Consider the following 12,730-nt stretch of genomic DNA (forward strand, 5'->3'; position numbering starts at 1 on the left):
GCCAGGGACACAGCAGGTAAGGGATATGGAAACTTAGCAGCAAACATTGGCCCAACAAGTGAAAATCCCTTCACCAATACAATTTCTAATCAATCTTTTAACTATTCAAAAGAATCTGTGTTTACACAGTTTAGAACATCTCCTGCCTCTCACAGTTGGGAGGCTCTGAACAATCACATGTGGCTGGAAAAACCTATTCAGGCAGGCTAGAGGATTTCCAAAGGAGTTTGTAGGTTAAACACTGTCACACCCAGGAATTATTAACTGGAGCTGTAAGCTAACTTTTTTCAGAGAGGTAGTGGGGGACAGCCCCCCATAAAGTCAGAGGTGTAGGTGGAAGCACAAAGCAGAAAGTAGGCAGACTCTGGTTTTGGGTGTAAATGCTCGAGAATTTCCAGGGGGACTCCTGAGGCTCGATCCCGCCTTTGCGTGTGCCGAGCCTCTTTCCTCATGACCTTTGTCATGGGCGGAGTTCCTCACTGACTCCCAGCAGTGATAGAATTCCAGTTGAGCTATTCCAGATCCTGAAAGATGCTGCTGTGGAAAGTGCTGCACTCAATATGCAATATGCAATATGCCGGCTCCCGGCAGCAGAGGAACCAGAGATCAAATTTCTAGCATCCAATGGATCATAGAAAAACAAGAGAATTCCAGAAAAACATCTGCTACTGCTTCACTGACTACTCTAAAGCCTTCAACTGTGTGGATCACAACAAACTGTGGAAAATCATGAAAGAGATGGGGATATCAAACCACCTTACCTGTCTCCTGTCAAACTTGTATGCAAGTCAAGAGGCAACAGTTAGAACTGGTCATCGAATAATGGACTGGTTCCAAATTGTGAAAGGAGTACATGAAGGCTGTATAGTGTAACCTTGCTTTTTTAACTTATATGCAAAGTACATCATGAGAAATGCAGGGCTGGATGAAGCTTAAGCTGGAATCAAGATTGCTGGGAGAGATATCAATAACCTCAGACATGCAGATGACACCATCCTTATGGCAGAAAGGGAAGAGGAACTAAAGAGCCTCTTGATGAAGGTGAAAGAGGAGAGTGAAAAAGCTGACTTAAACCTCAGCATTCAGAAAACTACAATCATGGCATCTCATCCCATTACTTCATGGCAATAGATGGGGAAACAATGGAAACAGAAACAGACTTTATTTTCTTGGGCTCCAAATCACTGCAAGTGCTGATTGCAGCCATGAAATTCAAAGACCCTTGCTCCTTCAAAGAAAAGCTATGACAATCCTATATAGTGTATTAAAAAGCAGAGACATTACTTTACCAATAATGTTCCCTATGGTTAAAGCTATTGTTTTTCCACTAGTCATGTATGGATGTGAGTGTTGGACCATAAAGAAGGCTGAGAATGGAAGATTTGATGCTTTTGAACTGTGGTGTTGGAGAAGACTCTTGAGAGCCCCTTGGACTGCAAGGAGATCAAACCAGCCAATCCTAAAGGAAATCAACCCTGAGTATTCACTGGAAGGTCTGATGCTGAAGCTCCAATACTTTGGCTATCTAATGCCAAGAGCCAACTCATTGGAAAAGACTCTGATGCTGGGAAAGATTGAGGGCAAGAGGAGAAGGGGATGCAAGAGGATGAGATGGCTGGATAGCATCGCTGACTCAACAGATATGAGTCTGAGCAAACTCTTGGAGATAGTGATGGACAGGGGATCCTGGAGTGCTGCAATCCATGGGATTGCAAAGAGTCAGACATGACTTAGTGACTGAGCAACAACAAATACACTATATTATATGATTATATTGATATATACCATGAGCTGTAATAATAGTAATTATTAATCATGTAATAATAGTAATTATGTAATATTTTGTTCTATACATTATTTAATATGTTCTGAGTGAAAGTGAAAGTTGTTCAGTTGTGTCTGACTCTTTGCAACCCTATGGACTATACAGTCTGTGGAATTCTCCAGGCCAGAATACTGGAATGGGTAGCCTTTCTCCTCTCCAGGACATCTTCCCAACCCAGGGATCGAACCCAGGTCTCCTGCATTGCAGGTGGATTCTTTACTAGCTGAGCCATAAGGGAAGCCCAAGAATACTGGAGTGGGTAGACTAACCCTTCTCCAGCGGATCTTCCTGACCCAGGAATCGAACCAGTGTCTCATGTATTGCATAATATGTTCTGATGTGAACTAATACTTTTTAGCAAAACAGTATTTAGACTGTTCAAAGTTTGCAGATCCCAGGAAAGCAATTGTTTTTGTTTGTGCTTTCTTCCTGCAGTTTAACAATCTGTTTTTTCCCTCGTTTCTGTAGAATTTATTATTACTTGATGAAATACCACAGGTCAGCACTCAGCTGCCATCAGAGGGTGAAGTGATTGTGGACATGCAAGATTTCATTGCTTTTTGGGATGAGGTAACAGATCTTCCATTCCAAGATCATGACTGCTAACAGACAACTTTGACTACGATTTATTGGAGAATTTTTAGATTTTACCCATGGTGTAAAATGTGACTTGCTCATTTACTAAAAGTATGTTGCAAAATTTTTCAAAATAGGGACTAATGTTTGTATCTAATGGAGATTAATTATAAAATCAGCCTAAGATGTTTGACATGTTGTGCTTGCTCTCATTTTCAAGAGAACTTTCAAAGTATTATCACATTTTGATCTCAAAGTCCATACAATTGTAATGTTAGCATTTACAGAATTGGACAAACAAAATGCTGCAATGTGATATGGGTTATCTGAAAAACACACAACTAGTTTTTAAAGAGGCTTTGGGGAATCAGCATATATTTTTTGCCTTGATTTTCAGACCAGTTCATTATACACAGAGTGAGGCCATGATCTGGATCTTTGCTGTGGGGTAGAGTGGGTGCTCTCCCATCCTGAGCTTCTGGATGGTTCTGAATACTTTGGTGGCATTTAGGGTAGGAGGAGACAGCAGGTGACCATAGTGAGCACCAGTGATTCCTAGTTAAAGGATTACGCTGTGTGGAAGCTGACTAGGAGAGCTGATGATTTCCAACACTTGGTTTATTTGTTAGGTTCAGTCAAACAGAAAAAACAACAGGGTCTGGTCTCAAGAAGTTGTCAGTATCACACGCCCAGTGCAGCCTCTTTACCAATTGAAATGCCCCGCTGCTCCCCGGTTCCGTGGTCTTCTGTGCTCCCCGGTTCCGTGGTCTTCTGTGCTCACCCTCCTGTATCAGTGAGGATTGGTTAGGAAAACAGAACCCCACCGCGGGAGAGGGAGTTCCATGCAGGGAATTAGTTACGCAGATGATAAAAGAGGGAGAAAAAAGCAGTAAGGGCAAAATGGTGGTGTGTGAGACAACCCAGGGGTTATCAAAGGCAGGAAGCTGCTCCCACCCCCAGGGCTGGAGGGACTCAGGGAGGCGGCACCTCCACCAGAGGGTCCACCCTCCAGAGCAGAGCCCAGGAGCCAGGCTGTCAGAGTGGGGACCACAGAGCACATGTCCTGACTGTAGACTTGTCCTGTATTTTGTCCCTGTGACTCTGTGGTGCGCCCTGCATCCTGTTCACCTGCTTCTGACTCAGCAGCTGCCATCCCCACCGACAACCAGTGGTTTGTTCCCTCATACATGAAACCACATCCCTGTACCTTCTGTCCATGGAAACTCACACAAGGTGTCTGATCTAACCTGAGAGCTTCTGATACCTTAATACGGTGGATTTACCTTCTGGTTGATGTTTCTCGTCATAATGCTCTTGAAGCATTTATAGAAAGCACCACTAAAATTCCATTATAAAGAACATTTCATGTGAATGCTAACACGTACTTTGTATGAACTTATTAGAATTCTTTTGTTCCCAGCAAACATGTAGATTTGTTTTAAATCAGTTCAGTATATATTCTGCAGTTATTAACTGAAATAAAATTATCTGTATTCAGCAGTCTGCCTGTGCAGCAAATGCCTGTAATGTAGAATAAGGGATTTTAGTTGTACTATAGTCCATGTGAATAAATCAGATGAAAAATCTGAAAAGGTTTCTATATAGCTTCTAGAGTTAAAAAAACAAAACAAAACAAAACACATTATTACTAACTCAAGATACTAAACTCCTGAAGGAAGAGGGGAAAAGGCTGTGAGTTCTGTTGTAAGTCTCTTGTAAAATCTAAAGGCATATTATGATTCTGTTAGAGCAGAATTCAAAATTACAGAGATGAGAGGGTTCGTCAGCTATGTTTACACAAAAATAGATACAATGTTAACATTATTGTGTGTCAAGGTTTCCTTGGAGAAGGAAACGGCCACCCCCTCCAGTATTCTTGCCTGGAGAATCCCATGGATAGAAGAGCCTGGTGGGCTACAGTCCATAGGGTTGCAGAGTCGGACATGACTGAAGTGACTTAGCAAAGCAAAGCAAAGGTATTCCTATCTAGGTAAATGATGATTATGGTATGGTAGCTAATTTTTACCACTTTCAGAGAATGGAAATTCTAAATATTTTCAACTGAATCTAGTCTAATAGCACTCATTAGAAACTAACAGCCATGGCACCATAATAACATTTTTCATGCAGTACCAGACTGTCACTACTGAGGGAGACACAAAAATGTGAGGTAAGCATATCTTTTCCCAGAAACCTTTGAAGCCAGAGATATTAAACAATTAAGGCACTTGAAAACATTAGGGATATGTATAAACTTGCGAGTAAAACAAACTATAGCTGTACCAGCAAGCAATGAAGAAATAGTAAATCTTCATTTTATGAACCTTTAATTATCTAAATGTAAGGAATTTTGGCTTAAGAAATGGTCAAGAGCAACTTGTCATTTCTTACTATATAATATTGAAAACCAAGTGCTAAATTCAGCCATTGTAGGGTAAGGAAACTAAAACAAAAAAGCCTTAATGACCTGGAGCCTTAGTGAGCAAAAGCTCATTTTAAACTGACTTAAACCCCTCAACTAATCCTGCGTGTCAAAGGCAGGGAAGAGGATCCCTCTAAACCTGAAAAAACTAGTGATTCATAAGGAAACTAAAGAGATGAAAGTATGCATGCTTACCATACCACAGGAATTGGAACTAAGAAGAAAAAGATGGGTGAGAAGAAATAAAAAGTACGATCTATTTACCTAGGGCAATCATCATTATAAATTGACAGTAATCTGATCAACTAAGATTTTTTCTGAAATTATACCTCTCACATTTTCTGTGTCAAAACTTAAAATGATTGTCTCATTAAAGAGTAAATGATTCTAAAACAACTTCTTTCTTACCTCATAAAAGTTACATTTTAAGAAAGCTCAGTGGAAATCTTAAGGTACAACAGTTAGGATACTTTTTTGAAGTATGAAGGAAAATATGATTAAATCAACTTTATACTTTTTAACAGCCATAATAAAAATTTAGGGTGGTTCAATAGATGAAGGCTTTTGACTTCCTATAAATTATTTACGTTACTCGGGCTTGAAATTAAGTAGGTAAGTTTTCAGTTAAATACTAACAGTGTAGTATCTTAGAGCAGATTTTTTATTGCCCACATCAACAGTTATATCCTCAGACCAACTTCTCCCTTCTTTAATGTGAAATAGCAAATCACCAGCATTTTAGGTTAAGTCTAGACTTTAAGGCATTATTCTTTAATTTCTAAGTGATACAAAGTGCTTTATAAGTATGAACAATAATCTGTTATACTTTACTATTTTTTTGTCCTTTCCATTCATTTTTTAAAATCTGGAACATGGCATCTTTTTTTCCATGTGGAAAAAACTGTTATCAAGCACAAAATTTTACTCTAAGGATACTAAATTTTTAAATTTATTCCACTTTTTAAATGATAGCCAAAAATCCACCTGATTGATGCTCATTTAGCACCTTCTTCTCAATTCTGGTCACTAAAGTACATCCTGAGTTTGAATAAAAATAATGCATCTTTCAGGCTTTAAAATGACTACTTTTTAAAAAATTTTAATTGGAGGCTAATTACTTTACAATATTGGGCTTCCGTGGTGGCTCCACGGTAAAGAATCTGCCTGCAGTGCAGGAGATCCAGGTTCGGTTCCTAGGTTGGGAAAATCCCCTGGAAAAGGGAATGGCAACCCACTCTAGTAATCTTGCCTAGGGACTGCTAAGTGACTTTTCCTGCACCTGCAAAAGGGTTATGAGGCTGTCTGCACAGGACAGTGTTTTCCATCACTTACAGAATTACATTTGGCATGTAAAGAAGAGAGAATCTAATCCCACAGCGGAAGGCATTTAAGGTATAAGAAGAAGCCACAAATATTCATGCGGAGTACTTTAAATATTCCCCTTGAGCAAAATGATTTAACTGATTTTTCTTCAAGAGCAATGCTCCTATATGCATCCCTTGAAAAATTAAAGATCCCAGAATAGCATGTTCCACGTGGGACATATTGAAAGACGATATTTTGGTTTCAGTGAGTTACACTCCAGTCCTTGTTCATTTAGCAGATCCATTTTCAGAGGGTGGGGTTGGTGTTAGTTGCTCAGTGGGGTCCAACTCTTTGTGACCCCAAGGATTGTAGCCCTCCAGGCTTCTTTGTCCATGGAATTCTTCAGGTAAGAATACTGGAATGGGTTGTCATTCTCTTCTCCAGAGAATCTTCCCTACCCAGGGGTCAAACCTGAGTCTTGCACACTGCAGGCAGATTCTTTACCATCTGAGTCACCAAGGAAGTCCATAGAGTGTGGTAATTTTGTTTTTAGATTTGCAAATCTATAGAGAAAGAAAATTACAGCCTACACACCCAAGAAAGGACAGCTCCTCCAAAGAACCTGGCTGCATCAGAGGCAGACTTCGGCGTGGATTGTAAGCTCAGAGTTAGTGCTTTTAGTTACACATGATGTGGCAGCTGTGGTGGGAGCTGTGGAGGGGAAGGCAGAGTTGTGGTGTTAGCTCTCGAATTGGTTGGCAATGGTGTGACAGCGGGCACAGAAAGAATTCTGTGTTTACCAACTGGCAGTGACTAACTCTGAATTATGTAAACAGTAGCGTTTACCTTTCATTCAGTCCAAAAGGAGGTAGTATTAGCAGCCTTAGCATCAAAACAGGAAACGCAGCTGTTGTGGTTTCCCAGATTTCTGATGCTGGAGAGGTGTCCCTGAGGAGTTGGTGGTACTGGGGCTATCGTGGTGCTCAGTAAAGCTGGACTGTAGTCACATCAGCACCGGGGAGGTGCCCTGAGCCGGTCATCACACAGAGCATGGCTAGGCAGCCCGTGGCCCAGAGCAGCAGGTGGGAGAGCCCAACAACGTGTCCTCCGTGCAGGTGTTCAACTGGACCTGGGCGCCTAACGCTGTGTCTGTCCTTCTGTCCCCTGCATCCTCACCGCCCCCCCTCCCCAACCAGTGTGTGCGGGTGTCCATTGGAATTGATTTTGTACCAAACTATGTGTGGCAGAAAGTGAAGAGGAACTAAAAAGCCTCTTGATGAAAGTGAAAGTGGAGAGTGAAAAAGTTGGCTTAAAGCTCAACATTCAGAAAACTAAGATCATGGCATCTGGTCCCATCACTTCATGGGAAATAGATGGGGAAACAGTGGAAACAGTTTTAGACTTTATTTTTTTTGGCTCCAAAATCACTGCAGATGGTGACTGCAGCCATGAAATTAAAAGACGCTTACTCTTTGGAAGAAAAGTTATGACCAACCTAGATAGCATATTGAAAAGCAGAGACATTACTTTGCCAACAAAGGTCCGTCTAGTCAAGGCTATGGTTTTCCCAGTGGTCATGTATGGATGTGAGAGTTGGACTGTGAAGAAGGCTGAGCGCCAAAGAATTGATGGTTTTGAACTGTGGTGTTGGAGAAGACTCTTGAGAGTCCCTTAGACTGCAAGGAGATCCAACCAGTCCATTCTGAAGGAGATCAGCCCTGGGATTTCTTTGGAAGGAATGATGCTGAAGCTGAAACTCCAGTACTTTGGCCACCTCATGCAAAGAGTTGACTCATTGGAAAAGACTCTGATGCTGGGAGGGATTGGGGGCAGGAGGAGAAGGGGACAACAGAGGATGAGATGGCTGGATGGCATCACTGACTCAATGGACATGAATCTGGGTGAACTCCCGGAGTTGGTGATGGACAGGGAGGCCTGGCGTGCTGTGATTCATGGGGTCGCAAAGAGTCTGATATGACTGAGTGACTGAACTGAACTGAACTGATGCAGCATTTTAAAATGAACTATCTTGTTCTTTCAAGAGCTTAATAACATGGTTACCGACTTCTGTGTAAATTTCACTGTAGTTCAGAATACCTTGTTCTGTTGTCCTGGCCTTTCCTATGGAAGGACTGTGTCCCTTGCTGGGGTCATTAGTCATTAGGGCTGTCAGGTTAGGTCATGGGTGAGGGATCCTTTGGAGGGGAAGGGGAAGACATTGGGGTTTTGGATAGAAGCTGAGTCTGAATGAAGCCCCTGCTGGGCTCGGAGGCAAAAAACAGATGTGAGCTCTGTAACTTGCTCTCCTAGACAGCCAGGTGGGCAGGTGGGCAAGGTCTCAGGGACCCAGGTCTCATTCATGAAATGATGAGACTTGGTGTTGATCTTTAAGTTTTAAAATAAATGCTTCCAGGGCCTTCTCTGGTGGTCCAGTGATTAAGAATCTACCTTTCGGTATGGGGGACTCTGGTTCCATCCCTGGTTGAGGAACTAAGATCTCAAGCTATGAGAGATCACATGAGAGATCAACTAAGATCACATGCTATGGAGCAACTAAACCCACACACCCCAACAAAGACCCAGAGCAGCAGCCAAAAAAAAAAAAAAGGTGAAACATACGTCTTGTGGGAGCCTCCAGATCTCACCGGGCAGGGTTTTGAACCTTGTCTGCACAGAGTAGTGGCTTAAATTATGATCCTTGTTAGTCAGTGTTCCCTGAGCCTGGATAACCAGTGGGGGAGGGACCCAGCAGCATGAGCTGTTGAGTGCTGCCACCTTCTGGTCACCCTGGAGCAGTGCGTGATCCTGAAGCCTGAATGCAGAGGCAACTCTGTCCTTGACAGACTGAGGGGCTGTGATAGGAAGCTGATGTTTGTAGGTGGTTCACTATTTTGCTGTCATACCTGATAGAAAAGTAGTAAAATAGGAATCCCAAGTGTCAGGCAGGGAGAAAGGAGTTCAGTTCAGTTCAGTCGCTCAGTCATGTCAGACTCTTTGTGACCCCATGGACTGCAGCACACCAGGCCTCCCTGTCTATAACCAACTCCCGGAGTTCACCCAAACTCATGTCCATTAAGTCGGTGATGCCATCCAGCCATCTCATCCTCTGTTGTCCCCTTCTCCTCTTGCCCTTGATCTCTCCCAACGTTAGGGTCTTTTCAAATGAGTCAATTCTTCGCATCAGGTGGCCAAAGTGTTGGAGTTTCAGCTTTAGCATCAGTCCTTCCAATGCACACTCAGGACTGATCTCCTTTGGGATGGACTGGTTGGATCTCCTTGCAGTCCAAGGGACTCTCGAGTCTTCTCCAACACTACAGTTCAAAAGCATCAATTCTTCGGTACTCAGCTTTCTTTATAGTCCAACTCTCACATCTATACATGACTACTGGAAAAACCATAGCCTTGACTAGATGGACCTTAGTTGACAAAGTGATGTCTCTGCTATTCAATATGCTGTCTAGGTTGATCATAGTTTTTCTTCCAAGGAGCAAGCGTCCTTTAATTTCATGGTTGCAGTCACCATCTGCAATGATTTAGGAGCCCACCAAAATAAAGTCTGACACTGTTTCCACTGTTTCCCCATCTATTTGCCATGAAGAAATGGGACCAGAGTCCTTGATCTTAGTTTTCTGAATGTTGAGCTTTAAGCCAACTTTTTCACTCTCCTCTTTCACTTCCGTCAAGAGGCTCTTTAGTTCTTCTTCGCTTTCTGTCATAAGGCTGGTGTCATCTGCATATCTGAGGTTATTGATATTTCTCCCGGCAATCTTGATTCTAGCTTGTGCTTCATCCAACCTGGCATTTCTCATGATGTACTCTGCATATGTTAAATAACTTGGTGACAATATACAGCCTTGACATACTCCTTTTCCTATTTGGAACCAGTCTGTTGTTCCATGTCCAGTTCTGTCTGTTGCTTCCTGACCTGTATACAGATTTCTTAAGAGGTAGGTCAGGTGGTCTGGTATTCCCATCGCTTAAAGAATTTTCCACAGTTTATTGTGATCCACATAGTCAAAGGCTTTGTCATAGTCAGTAAAGCAGAAGTAGATGATTTTCTGGAACTCTTTGACTTTTTTGATAACCCAGTGGATGTTGGCAATTTGATCTCTGGTTCCTCTGCCTTTTCTAAATCCAACTTGAACATCTTGAATTTCATGATTCACGTATTACTGAAGCCTGGCTTGGAGAATTTTGAGCATTATTTTACTAGAGTGTGAGATGAGTGCAATTGTTTAGTAGTTTGAACGTTCTTTGGCATTGCCTTTCTTTGGAATTGGAATGAAAACTGACCTTTTCCAGTCCTGTGGCCACTGCTGAGTTTTCCAAATTTGCTGGTATATTGAGTGTAGCACTTTCACAGCACCATCTTTTAGGATTTGGAATAACTCAGCTGGAATTCCATCACCTCCACTCTCTTTGTTTGTAGTGATGCTTCTTAAGGCCCACTTGACTTGACATTCCAGGATGTCTGGCTCTAGGTGAGTGATCACACCATTGTGATTTTCTGGGATGGTGAAGATCTTTTTTGTACAGTTCTTCTGTGTATTCTTGCCACTTCTTTTTAATGTCTTCTACTTCTGTTAGGTCCATACCATTTCTATCCTTCATTGCCCATCTTTGCATGAAATATTCCCTTGTTATCTCTAATTTTCTTGAAGAGATCTCTGGTCTTTCCCATTCTACTGTTTTTCTCTATTTCTTTGCACTGTTCACTGAGGAAGGCTTTCTTATCTCTCCTTGCTATTCTTTGGAACTCCACATTCAAATGGATGCACCTTTCCTTTTCTCCTTTGCTTTTTGCTTCTCTTCTTTTCTCAGCTATAATGTAAGGCCTCCTCAGACAGCCATTTTGCTTTTTTGCATTTCTTTTTCTTGGGGATGGTCTTGCTCCCTGTCTCCTGTACAATGTCATGAACCTCTGTCCATAGTTCATCCAGCAGTCTGTCTATCAGATCTTGAATCTGTTTTTCCACTTCCACTGTATAATTGTAAGGTACTTGATTTAGGTCATACCTGAATGGTTTACTGATTTCCCCTACTTTCTTCAATTTAAGTCTGATTTTGGCAATAGGGAGTTCATGATCTGAGCCACAGTCAGCCCCCCGTCTTTTTTCTGCTGACTGTATAGAGCTTCTCCATCTTTGGTTGCAAAGAATATAATCAGTCTGATTTTGGTATTGACCATCTGGTGATGTCCAATTGTAGAGCCTTCTCTTGTATTGTTGGAAGAAGGTGTTTGCTATGACCAGTGTGTTCTCTTGGCAAAACTCTATTGTCCTTTGCCCTGCTTCATTCTGTACTCCAAGGCCAAATTTGCCTGTTAGTCTAGGTGTTTCTTGACTTCCTACTTTTGCATTCCAGTCCCCTATAATGAAAAGGACATCTTTTTTTTGTGTGTTAGTTCTGGTAGCTCAGACAGTAAGACATCTGCCTACAATGTGGAAGACCTGGGTTCAATCCCAGGTTGGGAAGATATCCTGGAGAAGGAAATGGCAACCCACTCCAGTATTCTTGCCTGGAAAATATCATGGACGGAGGATCCTGGTAGGCTACAGTCCACGGGATTGCAAAGAGTCGGACACAAATGAGAGACTTCACTTCACTTTCTAGAAGGTCTTGTAGGTCTTCATAGAACCATTCAACTTCAGGTTCTTCAGCGTTACTGGTTGGGGCATAGGCTTAGATTACTGTGATATTGAATGGTTTGCCTTGGAAACGAACAGAGATCATTCTGTCGTTTTTGAGATTGCATCCAAGTACTGCATTTTGGACTCTTTTGTTGAGTACGATGGCCACTCCATTTCTTCTAAGGAATTCTTGCCCACAGTAGTAGATACAATGGTCATCTGAGTTAAATTCACCCATTCCAGTCATTTTATTTTGCTGATTCCTTAAATGTCAATGTTCACTCTTGCCATCTCCTGTTTGACCACTTCCAATTTGCCTTGATTCATGGACCTAACATTCCAGGTTCATCTACAATATTGCTCTTTACAGCATTGGACTTGGCTTCTGTCACTAGTCACATCCACAGCTGGGTGTTGTTTTTGCTTTGGCTCCGTCTCTTCATTCTTTATGGAGTTATTTCTCCACTGATCTCCAGTAGTATATTGGGCGCCTACTGACCTGGGGAGTTCATCTTTCAGTGTCTTATCTTTTTGCCATTTCATACTGTTCATGGGGTTCTCAAGGCAAGAATACTAAAGTGGTTTGCCATTCCCTTCTCCAGTGGACCACATTTTGTCAGAACTCTCCACCATGACCCGTTTGTCTTGGGTGGCCCTACATGGCATGTCTCATAGTTTCATTGAGTTAGACAAAGCTGTGGTCCATGTGATCAGATTGGTTAGTTTTCTGTGATTGTGGTTTTCAGTCTGCCTGCTGATGAAGATGGATAAGAGGCTTATGAAAGCTTCTTGATGGGAGAGACTGACTGAGGGGGAAAGTGGAGAAGCTTAAAAGGCTTAAAAAATGTTTCTTGCATATGAAAATGTAGCTTCTTTTGGTAGATCATTCCTTCCTAAAATCTGAAACTAGTTTTTTTGGTGATGAAAAATCATTGTCATTTTTTAAGTATGTGAATGTTGTTTAATTAGTTC

General features: G+C 41.9%; 1 pseudogene; it reads left to right on the plus strand.

The window, feature by feature from the left end:
• The window catches only part of LOC133258037 (ATP-binding cassette sub-family C member 4-like), a 57,291-nt pseudogene that overhangs the window by 40,818 nt on the left and 3,743 nt on the right, over positions 1-12,730 (plus strand).

The sequence above is a fragment of the Bos javanicus genome, chromosome 12 (genome assembly GCF_032452875.1).
Source record: "Bos javanicus breed banteng chromosome 12, ARS-OSU_banteng_1.0, whole genome shotgun sequence".
In the NCBI taxonomy this organism is placed as follows: domain Eukaryota; kingdom Metazoa; phylum Chordata; class Mammalia; order Artiodactyla; family Bovidae; genus Bos; species Bos javanicus.